Genomic DNA, 15,115 nt, shown 5'->3' with positions numbered 1-15,115 from the left:
CCAACAGTATGTGTCACATTTAAATTAAAGCTCCTTAAGCAATGTAGAATGGTACTAATTACAAGTAACAGGTAGTGGACAACACCTGGACCTGCTGAACAGTAACCTGTCCGCATGTGGAACTGACCACATCCTGGTTTCCATATGAAGAGGTGACAGATAAGAGACTTAACCAAAAGGAAGCTTTCTGGATTTATAAATAACAGGCCACTAAAAACCCTGTCTTAGATATTTTTATAATTCGTGTTTATCCTTTGAGATGCATTCATATTATTTTTAATTACTGTGTGTTGCTTTGAGAATTGTTGAATTTGGCAAATATTCTCATTCTCAGTGGTGTTTCCCTCAAACCTGCTCAAGTCCCAGATGAAGGCCTGCATGCTGAAATGTTTTAGGTTAAACAGGACCATGGAGTTCACTGAGGATTCAAGCTTTTAAATCCCCCACACCATTAAATCTCCAGCCTGAATTGTGGATGTGATGCAGGATGGTTCCACGCTTTCATGTTGTTCACGCTAATTTCTGAACCTACCATCTGAACGTAGCAGCAGAAATCTAGACTCCTCAAACCAGGCGACATTTTTCAGTCTTCTGTTCAATTTTGGTGAGCCTGTGTGAATTGCAGCCTCAGTTTGCTCTTTTTAGACCCAGTGTGGTCTTCTGCTGCTGTGGTCCATCTGCTTTATGGCTGGTTTTGCGTTCAGAGATGCTCTTCTGCATACCTTTTGTTTTAACAAGTGGTTATTTGAGTTACTGCTGTCTTCTTGTCAGTTTGAAGCAGACTGGCCGTTCTCCTCTGACAATGAGAAGGCATTTTCTCCCAGAGACCTGCTGCTCACAGGGTGTTTCCTCTGTTTTGGACCATTCTCTGTAAAGCCTAGAGATGGTTGTGCAGGAAAATTCCAGTAGAGCAGCAGTTTCTGAAACAGACCAGCTCATCTGGCACTAACCATGTTACAAAGTCACTTAAAATCAGTTCATCATGACCATTTCTACATGCCTAAATGCAATGAGTTGCATTTAGGGCATTCACAGGCATCATCATTAAAGGCCTGAGCAATCTGAAAAAATACAAATGAGTAAAAAGTGAAGAAAAAATTAAATTCAATTAAATCCAACCTGGGACCAAGTCTTCAACCCTGGAGAGGAAACCAAGACCAGGACTGCATGAGTAAACTGGTCTTACTGTGAGCTTCCAGCTGGTGTGTCTGTTGCGTGTGTGTGTTATAATAAGTGGAGGATTATGCTGAGCTGGGGGAAGGTTGTATCCTGCAGCATTTCACACTGAGGTATGTAGAGAAAGTCGACACCAAACCAGAGCTGCGCTCGACAGGTACGTGTACTAGGTTATTATTTACTCTATCTGAATATTTGAAAATTTCCAAACGTTCCTTTCCACTCCAAAATATTCTGCACCTTTGAGTGTCAATGTGCAGGGTCTTAACAATAGATGTCTGTCTGTATCATTCATTAAAAATAATATCAGCTTTGACGGCTCTCTGGCAAGTGTGAGGCTGAAAGGTGAGAAAGGACTTTTAAGAGAAGAATCAGTTCAATTTTTAGTAGTTTCTCTTTATAAGTTCATACCACAAATACTTTGAATGTGAGATATTATGTCCAAAACATGTATGCATGGCATTGATGAGATATCAAGCCACGCGTGGAAATTATTTCTCTAGTCGGCATTTTCTGTATTTAACCGCTGTGCATATGATATGATCAATAACAGAGGCATGGCGCTGATTAGGCCCCCCTGCGCTCCTTCACTTCCCCTCCTCCTGCCCCTCCTCCTCCTGGGTTCTCCTCCCAGGTAGGCATGCCCAGAAATCCTCCAAAAGGGGGCACCCAAGAGGTGTCTTAACCAGATCCCCCAACCATCTCATCTGGCGCCTTTCTACATGTGCAAATTAGCAGAGTGATTACAAAAAATTAAATGTGTGAAACATGAAAAATGTGTATTGTTTTCAACATGGCTGAAGGACAGCTATTAAAAATATTTGGTGGTCCTGTGAGAGAATTTAAAGCCAACACAAAGTGAAAGGTCATCTTTAGTAATATTTTAGGTGTGCAGATGATATCAATCTTGCATTTGTCTTTCAGTAGCTGAGACTTTGTTTTTATATATATTTGTATTTTTTTAGGGCTCTGGAGCAGTTAAATGAGGAGGCTCACTGTTTCATTACTTTTTGCTCAAGGGGAACGTTTAGAAGAAGAAGACGATCATCTCTGTGTAAGCTTCAATTTATCTGCAATACAATTTAATGGCCACCAGGGGGCGATGTTTCCTTTGATTTGTGTTGTCATGCTGGCTCTCTCCGTGCAAGATCAGACTCAGAAGGCTTTTTGCATCCTCTTGACTCAGCTTTTCAGCAGACAGCGATCCTCTGTGGTATGTAATTCGACAGCAGGGAAGATGTTTCATCTGAATCTTTAAATCAATTAAGAACAACGAGCTGGAAGTGCTTTGACCTGATAACACGGAGGCCTGAGTGGCATTTAGTGAGCTCTTCAAGCTGAATTCTACATTCATATTCAGTGAATGGTTCATTTGTTGCCCATGCACATCTCACGTCAGCTGATAGCCATTGTCTGATTCATCTTCTGCAAATGGAGCAGATAATCTGTCTCTTCCTTCGTGTTTGCTGCTGCGACATTACGCTGAAGTGGCAGCTGTTGCAAACGCCACCAAAGAGAGGTTAAAGAGGGTCATCTTAACACCAAGACACCCTCCTTCCTCTTCATCACCCCTCCTGCCAGCTATCATAACTCTTTCACAGTGTCACACCTCCTCTTACTTGATTCTCTTTACCATCCTTTACTTGCACCGCTCTTCCTCCCCGTCCTCTCCTCTTGTATCATTCATGCCCGACTTCCTCCCATGAGGGGGTTTGGCTCCTAGAGGAGCACGAGAGAGCCTTGATGAGTATTTCCAGGCCCCCTTTTTTCTTTTTTTAATCTCTAATTTTCTAAATGTTATCTCGGCTTAATGGGTCAGAGTCATTGCCTCGGGTCTTTGATTTTTTTTTTTTTTTTAGGCCTCTCCTCTCCTCTGGCTTTTAAAATGTCCCAGTTCTGCCCACTTCCCACAAGTGTTACTGCACACATGAAGGGGAAATTCAAATTAAAAATTGGCTAAGGAAAAACCAAGCTGCTTTAAATTGCCTGTTCATTAATGTTTCTGCTCTGCAGCCCCCCGGAGAGGTCACCTGTCAGCCAGTGATGTCCCCTCACATTGGTTTTCGGTGCTCAATCCCTTTTCTCTTTTTTCCTCATTCATGTTTGCTTTGTATTTGGCACTGAAGGAAAAGCACAGGTCTGGTATTGCTGTAGGTCTACTATTGTTTTTAATTATAAGAGAGTTATATGTTCTTGTAAGAGTGTTTGTACGCCGTGTTAAAAGATATCTCAGTTTCTAAAATGCACCTGAAGGAGAGGCACGAGTGGGGTTGTTATTGAGGATACATGTCAGGGTTTAACAAAAGTTCCTTAGCAGACCCAAATGCTGGGCTTAACACGAGGAAACAGGCATCAGAATAAACAATGAACTTATGGACACTTAACAGAAAGCATTCCAGGTGATCTGCAGAATATTCCAAATGGACACCGTCAGGAAAATAACAGAACTCCAAAATACGAGAGCAGGAAAACTAAGTTAATGGCACAGGAGGCTAGAGCAGGGTGTTTGGGAAGGCAAGCAGACAACCTGACAAGAGAAGAGGAAAGACCATATCCAGGAAAGAACCCACATTTTGCCCTGTGACAGATGGGATAGGCTTCCTGACCCTGAACTGGATGAGGAGAAAATGGATGGATGGACAAAGGAGACACGCAACGAAAAGCCGTTACCAAAATAAGAAGGCCCTAGGAAAATATGAACACAGAGACACAAGAAAGGAAGTCATTAAACTCAACAAATACCACAAAACAAAAATCTGTGATGCGTGAAAGAACACAGCTTATATACTGTATACAACCAGTACAAGCATATGAAATCAGTAGTTGCTTCTCTTTGCAATTAAAAAAAAGGTATGATATATTGTCACATTGCACCCTAATTGGCCCTAAATATAAAATTTGTAATTTCCAATATTAAAATACAAAAGTTAAAAAAAAAAAAAAGTAACTGTTCTTCACGTCACATTTAACTGATGGAAGGACGCCTCGTTGCTGCCTCGGCTCCTCGCTCCTCGCCTCCTCTGATTACTTCTTTATTTTGGGGCACGAAGACGCGCAGAGGGGCGGAAACAAATCGAGGATTTAAAAACTGAGAAATGTCTGCTGGGGTTTATACAATGATATTCCCTGGATCGCTCATTTTAGGGACTGATTTAAAGAATGATAAAGCCAGAAAATGCTTGTTTCATCAGCTTGAGCTTGAGCAGGACTAATATCTTTCTGTAGATTTTGTACACATGAATCCAATGAGAAATCACATCCATAGTTTTCATTCTTGGATTCTACCAGAGTAGTATTCCATGACTCCCAGCTTGAAGTAATCCTTATTTATCACATACAGGGCCTTGATGAGGCCCCTCAGTTCAGCTTGGTGTTCAGTATCTTGCCCGAGGATACTTTGACATGCAGGTCGTAGGATCCAGGGATCAAACTACCGAGCTTTCGCTTAGTAGATGACCTTGAGAATTGAGAACGTCCACTCTCTGGATTTCCTGTTTCATCATTTCAAACAAGTGCCATCAAATAAAACACATCCCGGTGCCAAAAACTGCAGTTCCTTGAGTGGCCACTTGAGGCTCACTCCAGAAATTAGTCAGCTCCATTGAGTCTCATGTTAAAATGTTCAACTTTACAGCAGAAATAAACATGTTTACAGCCTGGGCCAAAAAAATGGTTTTGGCCTAAGGATAGTTTCCTTCTTTGTAACAAATCACTTAATCCACCTGGTTACTGACAGGTGCATTGACATAGGCACGGATTACCTGACTGATATCACGTTTGTCAAATTTTGGTAGGTGTGTGAGGAAAAATCCAGGAAGTCAGACTCCGCCCCCCCCAGGCGATCTGTGAGAGACCCCAGCCCACAACTCCACCTGCAGCTAGGGGGTGTTAGTTTCTTTACTCAAAAGAGAGACAGAAACCTCAAACATCTTACCTGTTTAGGACCATTTGCTTTATTCAGTGAGTGCTTTCTTGCCCTCAGCTGAATCACAGCCAATATCTGTACAGCGGGATTAATAGGAAGTGGAATGGCTCTCTTTGATTGGCTTATAGCTGAGCCTTTAATATGTGGAGTCCAAAACCAGTGGGTAATGTCAGGGCGGTCACGCTCATCCTGTATAAACAGTTTATGCTCTGGACAAAATACTAAATGAATTAAATCATTGTTGGTTTACAGTGAGGAAAAGTATCACCAGCTTCATCCTTTAAAGGAATTCAGAAGGATATTGAGGTTTACTTTGCTGAGACATTAACTGGCAGCTTTTTAAATATTACTTATTCTTCACTGGATAATCATAAAGAGATAAAAAGGCACTTGTTTGTTATCCTGTACCACTCTTCTTCCTGATTCCTGCTGGTAGAGTTTGAGTGGGAGTGGATGCAAAGTCCAGCCTTGAAGTTGCCCCACCACCACACACACACACACACACACACTGAGGCTGTTATCTTTCGCTGCAGATTAGCAGTAATGTCAGAGTCTCTGTCCTGTAGAGTGCATTCACCCCTCAGGGAGCAAGTGTGGCAGGAGATTCCTGTATTAACTCAGCATTCCTACACTCAATCATTCCCTTAAATCTCTCCCCTCCCTCCCTCCAAGACTGTCTCTATCTCAGTCCCTCCTCACCTCTCAGTTCTCTGCCTCTTCCCTCCTGACTGGCAGCGGAGAGTTGTTGTTACCGTGTGCAAAGTGTGTCCCGGACAGTGGAGGGTGGCTGATAAAGATCAGGAAAATTCCTACTCGGGCTCCCTCATGCCTTTTAAGGTGGTCTTTCTCCTGAAAGTCACAAGTGTGCGAGAAGAGTATAAGAACAGGGCAGCTCAGGAGGAGTGAGTGCAGTGCCGGCTGGGATCTGAGAGAGTGGCGGTCTGACAGCCGCTGAGACAGGAAGCACTAGATTTCACAATAAGACGGTTGCACAGAGCAGTAGACAGTCAGGCACACACTCCTGCCTCCCTAAGAGGGGAGTCCTAAAACTTCGTAGAGCCAGACAGAGCTCTGTGATGATTTCAGTAGTCTCTGGAAACCACTGTGGCATGCACTTTGACCTCAGGCTGTGAGGAAGAGGAGACATGAGGAAGAACTACAGCGATATTCCACTCATCTATGTGACAGAGGTAGCCTTTGCTTTTGATTGCATTCTCAAATCTGACTAACTGTTGTTGATCTTGTTGTTGGCTTGATGTCACAGATAAAGAACTTGCTACTTTCTTTTTTGTTTAAGTCAAATGACCTGTGTGGGCTTTGTGCTTGTGAACTTTAAACTCACAGTAGCTCAGTCGCTCAAAGAGAAACGTATTAGTTTATGAATGAAATGTGCTCTGCTGTATTCTAAGAAATTGATTTGCTCTGATTAGATAACAAGTGTGGCAAGTGCAAGTGTCCATAAAGAAATTTTTTTTGATCTTATGTTGTGCTGCTTACATGATAAAATGGGGGTTTGCCAAAGGAAGTCGATTTTTAACAGTTTGGGGTTGAGTCAGACAAGTTTCACCATGTTTCTTTCTGAGCACTGACATGTAATTGGCCTTTGGAGCTTAAAGGAATGCCTGCATCAAAACATAGGTCATACTGCGGAGCTGTTTTTTAAATTTTCTCTTTCTTTCTCAGTTGTTCTAAAAGAAAATCACACGTGAAGTTTTCCCGTTCTGCTTCTCGAGCAGGAGGTCATGTTTCTGTTCCCCCTGTCTCTATCTGTCCATCACAACCTCAGTTGCTCGATCAAAACGTCCGGTTGCTGAACTCTCTGGCTGAGAGAAAAGCGTCCCAGAGCTCATCCCTAGACGGCCCCTGCGCTCTCGTCTGCCTTTATTGTGCTGACACTGTGCAATTTATGTGTGCACATGCATTATGTGCCTCAGTGTGCCAGTATATGCACAACAAAATGCCTTTCAAAAAAAAATGATCTTATGTAACCACTTCCACGACAATGAGGCTCTTCCTGTCCTCTCAGGCTAACAGCCTCTGTCAGATGACAAATAAGGAAACAAGGAAGAAGCAGCAGGCAGGCTGTTAGTTTTTATCTCTCCTCAGTGTGTTTTCACCCTCCTTGTGGTCTCAGTGCTTCAAAAAAAACTTCAGCAACAAGTCTATAATCAGCTGTCTTCACTGTTTCCACAAATTATGCATGCCTGATGTGTTGTCAGGCCCTCCGTGTACAGTATGTCTGCAAACCCGGAGAAATGTAGACATTTCCATGCGTTTACCGTGGTAACAGGAGTATCTCACAGCATTCGAGACCTTCGCTCTGCTGTGATCTTCCTCCTGCTCGCTCTCATCGTGTTTTTACCCCGTGACAGAGGGAACATCTCAGAGGTCGTCACAGTGAGAAGTGTCTTCTTAACATTTATCCTTATGTGCACTTAAAGCAACACTATGTAGGTTTTCCTGAGCTGGGGCAACAGCACCCTCTGTGGCCAACTGTGGTAATTACAGGAACTGTTGTGTGATAGTCAAAAATGGATGAGGAATGGAGCCTTAGGAATGGGGGGGGGGGGTGGATTGATGTTCAATAGAAGGGGTTGAAATAATAGATACAGTTAATTTTTTAGAATTTGTTTTTAGTAAAAATAACTTAAGCTGTATTAGAATATGTTTCTATAAGTATTAGGACATCACAGCACCGTGACTCACTTTACAGACATAAAATGAGAAACTTTCTAGCAGCAGCCTCCTGATAGCATCACATTTAACCACCAACTATTTCCAGCTCCCTTGTGGTTTGACTACACTTCAGCCATCTGTTTTAGTTATGATTTCAAGAGGGTTGCAATCAAAAAGTACATCATGTCTAAAACCCCTTAGCCCCCCCCCAATCAATTTACAGCCATAGCACAAAGAAAGAACTCCTGTTGTGATTTCTTAGGTTTTATATATCAGGACATAATTCATAAAGTTATCTGATCCTTATAATGTCTTAAAAATTTTGTAAAAACAGCCTGAAATGAATAAAAAACTGCAGGATATGTTACACAGTGCCATTATTTAATCAACAAAACTTAAACCTAAGTGCTGAAGCAGTACGCCCCATGATTCAGTAGCTTGTACCTTTAGCAGCAATAACTTAAATTAATCATTCTCTGTATGATTTTATCAGTTTCTCACATCGTTGTGGAGGAATTTTGGCCCACTCTTCTTTAGCGCATTGCTTCAATTCCTGGAGGTTTGCAGACATTCATTTATGCGCAGCTCTCTTAAGATCCCACCACAGCATGTCAGTCGAATCAAGGGCTGAGGTCGGGTTTCTGACTGAATCCTTGCAGCACCTTGATTCTTTTCTTTTGCCGCCTTTCTGTTGTAGATTAGCTGCTGTGCTTGGGACCACTGTCCTGCTGCATGACCCAGTTTCAGCCAAGCTTGAGTTGTCAGACAGATGGACTCACATTTGACTCTACAATACTTTGGTATACAGAGGTGATTTTTGTCAATTCAGTGACTGCAAGGTCTATGGACTATGCATATGCCTACAGTTGATCAGCATAAAGTTAAAGCAAAGAGTCTGTGTCATGTTAGCTAACAGAAACCTTTTGATTATACTTGAATAAAACTTAATACTAAATAAAAATACCAAAGCTTCAGTAAATTAAACCACACATAAAAATGGCTAAAATATTTATCACAATCCTGGAAAAGACTAACTTTTTAATATATATATATCAGTGCCCAATAGACACCAATAAATAATATTTTCTCAGGTGCATGGAAAGGAGTGCACGTCCAAAAGTGTTAAACATGGCTCTAGCATTGCATACAGTACCAGGTAACTACAAAAGCATGCAGCGCTGTAGAGTGGTTTTCAGATGCATTTGTTTTGTGTGTTGTTTCCAAAAATATAAAGTCAGAAGGACGGACAGGCATGGACAGCAGCAGCGAGGAGAAAAGACTTTGAGCCAAATGACTGTTCAGCCGTCTGCGGCTGTCATTATAATTCAGCAGACTTTGACCGGACTGCTCAGGCAGCTTTTTTTTAAATCAACCTGTTTGTTTGTGTTTCCTGACCATCTTTGCAAAGTCACTGCCACTGCAAATTGTTTCTAAATATATATGTTTTTAAACCAAACAAGAATATACATGAATATTTGTTATATTCTAGTGCCCAGTACTTCCAGATTGAGCGGGAAGAGCTGCAGAAATTAAATTTACAATGTTAACATTATTTTATACGACTATTGCTGCCTCCAGAAGTATGTGCATTTAACTGACCGATACAGCAGCTGTATGCTGTTTCTATATAAATACATAGCACATGCACAAACAAGCCTCACCACTTCTAAAAAAACAAATGTTTTAAATGCTTCTTTGGTTAAATTTGTCAGATTCAACCTCTTTCTGTGAGCATTTAGATCAAAGTGAGGAGAGGAAGCCAGGAGGTGGCCTTGAACTAATAACCTTTACTCTGCTAGCCTCAGAAGTGGCCCAGAAACGCCCAGAGATAGGCTGAAACCCTCCCTGTGTATGATGTAATGAAGTAAATCCACGTGATGGCCTCAGGGGTGTGTTCTTTTATTTATGTTGTACACTAACAGGTGGCCAAGCTAATATGTAAAGCACCATATTATTAAGTTCAAAGATGAATGGATTCTCATAGATTTTTAGGAAGAGTCCTGCACCCCTCTCACCTGTAGTAAAACTTCATGAGGCTGGTGTGTTTGAGCAGTAGTATAAATACCTTCAGTCTGTACTTGATGGCAAGCTGACCTTTGAGCTTCGGGTGGTTCTTCGAGGTTTTTATGCTGACAGCGCCTTGATGAGATTGTTTCATTGTTGTTTTAACCACAAAACAAAAACAGGCTGCAGGGTAAAGTCAAAGTTTGCAGCAAAATTGCAGATGTAACCCTGATCGACCTCGCTTTCCTGTATCAGCTCACGACTCTGAATAAGGTCCAGTCAATCCTGGCTGATCCGAGTCTAAGGAGTTCAGGCTGTTTCCATTGGATACAGCGTGCCTTCATGCAGGAGAAAATAGCCTTTTAAACAACTCAGTGTGATTTTTATTATTTCTGTGCAACTAATTGCTCCTCCTGTTGCCATCATTTGTGGGGTTAGTGAGCAAAATCGCAGAAGCTCCAAGTAAGCTGCGAAAATTGTTGCCTCCCTGTTGGCTGTTTGATGGGGACGCTCACCTCATCGGTTTGAAGGCAGTCTGGAATGAAAGAAGAGCCGTTGCCACTATTACAAGTCAGTGTAACTTCAAAGTGTTTTTGAAGCTGTTATTTTAAGGTAAAATGGGAAGTTGATGATGCAATGAGAGGACACCACCTCTACGGGGAGGTCAGTTTAGGTTAAAAGATATGCAAAAAAGATGTCAAAAGAACTGAAGTACAGATGAATGCTTTGGTGTGTTCACACCTCGACTGTTTTAATTTGTTATACTTTTGTCGTAATGACAGCACAAGCTACCTGAAACAAATTTGGTTTGGCATAATTTATTTCTGCTTTCTCCTCAGAAAATATTCAAACACTATCAGTTACAACCATCTCTTATAAAATGTATTATGGTTTCCATTTGTGCGTTTAATGTTGTTGGATGAGTTCCTTTAATTTAATTTTATTTATAGCCTTTGTTTGATAGGACAGTGCAGAGTAGAAAAGAATGCAAGGAGAAAGTGGGGGAATTAGACACAGGGAATAGTCTGGGGCAGACTTTGATCCAGGCACCTGCAGCAAGGACTCCAACCTTTGGTGAGCTCGTTGCACCCCTCCCTTGTGTTTCTTAGTCCATCAATCTAATTTCTTCTTATCTGGGACCAGGTTGCCAGGTCAGAAGTCTAAGCAGAGACAGCCAGACCTCCCTCCCTCCTCTAGCTCTTCTTGGGGGACACCAAGACATTCCCAAGCCAGGCAAGAGATGTAATCTCTCCAGCATATCTTGTGTCTTTCCTGGTGCCTCCTCCTGGAGGGACATGCCTGAAACATCTCTCCTAGGAGATGCCTGCAAGGAATCCTGAATCCAAGAATTGCCACCTAATCATGGTGGAGGGGTTTGTGTGTCCTAGTAATACAGGAGCTATGGTTCCAGATGAAGGGCCAAACTAAGTGTGGTTCATGAGACCTTTATGGAGGACATATCATGGTACCTTGCCCATATTGGGGTTTCAGGGGCCCCACCCTAGAGCCAGGCACAGGGGAGAGGCTTGTTTGCAAGCGTCTGGTGGTCGGGCCTTAGCCCCTGCTGTGGACCCACCATCTGCAGGAGGGAATGTAGGGGGTCAGCGCAGTGTGGGTCAGGCAGCAGTTGGAGGTGAAGGCCTTGGCGGTCCAATACTCGGTTGCTGAAATTGGCTTTGTGTTTCTTAGTGTTTAGCGTTCTCCTCGTGTATTTTACACTTCTCTTTGTTCCCCCAAAATACTGACCAATCACGTAATATTAACCAGGACTTTGTTTAGATTATTTCCAGTATGTTAAAGTTAAAATAACTTCCTTTAATTGGCCTGCATTTCCCACAAATCCACTTCCCCTTTTTGCACATGTAACATAAAATAAGATGCCCAATCAGCACAAATTTAAGCCAAAATCGAAATAAGTTCTTTATTTAAGATAACACATAATATGCTGCAACTCCTGCATCTCTGTATTGTCCTATATACTCACACAGGATTAACATGCTCCATTGACCATTAAAACGACAGTGAACACACGGACTGTAACGACTTTCATTTCTGCTGTCTTTTAAAAAAGCAAAAATAGATAAAACACACCATCTTAATCATTTTAAAATGCTATAATTCGATAAATATTTATTTATGGGACTAGTCACACTAATGGGGGGGAACGGGCAATGCACTAAGAGTGTGATGCTGCAGAACAAAACAAACTTTGTATCTCTTTTGATATTTCATGTTTGCGTTTGCTTCCAGTCCCATTATGACTCACATTTTGCTCTCACACTAATTACACTCCACACATTTTTAAAGAGTTTGTTCAGTATGTCTACCATGTACCGAACAAAAGCTCACATCTTCACTAGTACTGCCGTTATTAAACATTACTCACAATCTTGCATCTGTTTCTGGGTGCCTGGAAACTGTCGAGTCTCATGATGTAAATTTCTGAACGCGCCCACTGCTCCGCGAACCACTTGCTGTGTTGAATTGCCAGCAGCTGCTTACAAGCCAGTACAAGTTCAAGAACTGACTTCATTAAAGAGAAAAAAAACAAAAATGCATGGCCTCCAGGTAAAACAGCGGAGGGTTAAATGTCTGTGAGAGATAGTTTTTGTGCATTTAAGCTTGTGTGTCTTTGTCTTTGCCTGCTACTCCATTAATGGCTACAACTAACAATTTATATATATATATATTTTTTTTTTTACTCCCTAAACAAATTTACAAGACTCCCATTGCCCTGCATGCTCTATAGGGCTAAACGGAAAGCGTTAACAAGTTAATCTAAGACAGTGTTATAGGCCAAGGGGGAAGTGTGGGAATGGTGCCAATAACCAGAGCAGGATCATATATAATGAGATTAATTAAAAACAGGACTGAATATGAACGACTGCACCAAACAGGTTTTAAGCCTAGCAAGCAATTTGCTGATCTGCACACCCAGGATCATGGAGTGATATCATTAACTATCACTAAGTATCATTTTAAATCTTATCAGTCAAGATTCAATTAAATTACATTTTATTTCTAAAGATCCAGAACACAACAACAGTAGCTTCAAGGCAAAATCAGGTGACCCCCTATGAGCAAACACTTGGCAGCAGTGGGAAGGAAAAACTCCCTTTCAGCAGGAAGAAACCCGATCGTGCCCGTAGCGCTAGTTTTGCTCTCCAGCAACTGAAGAGGAAAATGTCTAGCTACTCACAGCTGGTAAAAAGAAAGCCCACCCTCAATCAATTCTAAGATTATAATAAGCATAATATAGTCCTCTCAGGTCTTAAAATGATGTAGATATAACCTCAGATGAGCTACAAAACACTACCATTATTTATTTAACAAAAAATAAGCCACAATGCTGAAGCAGTGCGTGAAAAACTAACTACACTCTTACTGCTTCCATTGGAATTAAGTGGGTAAGTAGCAGCCAGGTGCTGCTAATCAAATGCACTTGATTAACTGGTCATCAGAAAGTGTGATCGCCTCCATTAAAGCAGGAGGTTTGGCAGTTTGCTGGTCTGGAGCAGTCAGGTGTGTGTTAACTCGATGCCAAGGAGGAAAAACATCTTGACACTTACTTCTTAAAGAAGTAACTGTAGCTGCCCATCAGTCTGGAAAGGGTTATAAGGCCATTTCCAAACAGTCTGAATTCCATCATTTTGCAGTGAGAAAGATTATTCACAAGTGGAAAACATTCAAGGTGGTTCCCAGACTTCCCAAAGTACACAAAGAATACCAAAGTATTCTAGAGTCAAATGTGAGGTCTTCTGTCTGACAGCTAAAGCTCGGCTCTAGTTGGCTCATGCAGGCCAATGATCCCGGGCATAGCAGCAAATCTGCAACAGAATGGCTGCAAAACAAAAGAATCAAGGTGTTGCAATGACCCAAAGTCCAGATCTAAGCCTGACTCAGATGTTTAAATGAGGTGTGCAGAAATGAATGCCTGCAAACCTCAATGAACTGAAATGTTATAAAGAAGAGCGGCCTAAAACTCCCCCACAAACATGTGAGTTATTGCTGCTAAAGGTGGCCCTACAAGCTGTTGAATCATGGAGTGTGCTTAGTTTTGCTCAGGACTGTACATCACAAGTGTCTCACCTCTGTGCTCCCTCACTAATAAAACCAGGAGACAGGCAGCAGACATACACAAACTGAATGTGGCCTCGACAGTGTCTCCCAGGCAGCGTCACACTGATTAGACCGGAGCTATTTGTGTTTAATTCTCCCGATGATAATGACCTTCACTGACGAGTATTTATTCAAACTACTTCCTCTGCAGTCTCTGATTTTGTATGTGCACACAATAACGTAGGGCACTGTTCTATATTCACCATCCATTACTCATCATCTTTTCTGCTCAATTTATTGCCATGGTAACAAGCAAGGCCGTTAGCAGCCTCTTACTGATGACCATTTGGCTCCAGCTGTGTGTCAACACACATTCTGACATCTTTGACCTCTTACAGTGATGTTATTCTTTAATAGAACTGAAATTTGCACATTTATACCAGGATTTAACCACAAGACAACCAAGTAACTTTTAAAAGTAATCACCTGTTGTAAGAAAGAAAGTTATATAAAATTTTATTCCAGATAAAACATCTGTCTATTGTCCATGTAACCACTTCACAGACTTCTCAGTATTGTAATCTTTAAGAATTATAGTTCTATAAATAAATTATTGTTAAAGCAATCAAATAAGTAATAAATATAAAGTCAAATACCGTGTTTTTACCGTGCTATGCAATCCATTATCATTTGCATTTATGAAAGCTACAAGTGCACGTGTACTTGTGTGTGTATTTAACTTGGCATTAAAGTCTGAGAGGAATTTCCTGTCCTCATGTTTGAACATGAGTGTTAGCTATGATAGGATTTATTCATACTTGAACTGGGTTTTGTGTTGTCTATGTGCTCAGTTTCGTGAACATATAACCTTGTCCTTGACTTTAGCCTCAAGCTACCTGCTCTGAAGGCTTTGTATTGTAAACAGAGGCTCAGTTTTTCTTCTGTCATAATTTATTTTGCCAGCAGAGAAAAGAAATGTTGGATTCCCTCACTTTATTTTTTTTTTTAGGCTTACTTACTTACATTCTACCATAATCAAGATTAGAAAGACCCATTGTGGTTGCTCTGTAGAGGATTTAATTCAATTTTATGCTCATGCTGGAGGCTGCTGTTGAACTGTATCATCCTATGCTGAGTAGTGTTTTGAATATTTTAACCATCTTTCCCATGAGTTAAGCTTCAGGTCACATTATAACAAGGACAAGTCTTAAATACAGGTTATTAGAGAGCATAAAGAGAGAGGAAAAAAATTCAAGGCTCTTAATGATAAATACT

This window comes from Archocentrus centrarchus, chromosome 23, assembly GCF_007364275.1.
Source record: "Archocentrus centrarchus isolate MPI-CPG fArcCen1 chromosome 23, fArcCen1, whole genome shotgun sequence".
NCBI classification, from domain to species: domain Eukaryota; kingdom Metazoa; phylum Chordata; class Actinopteri; order Cichliformes; family Cichlidae; genus Archocentrus; species Archocentrus centrarchus.
The sequence above is the reverse complement of the archived record's forward strand: the minus strand, read 5'-3'. Positions refer to the sequence as shown.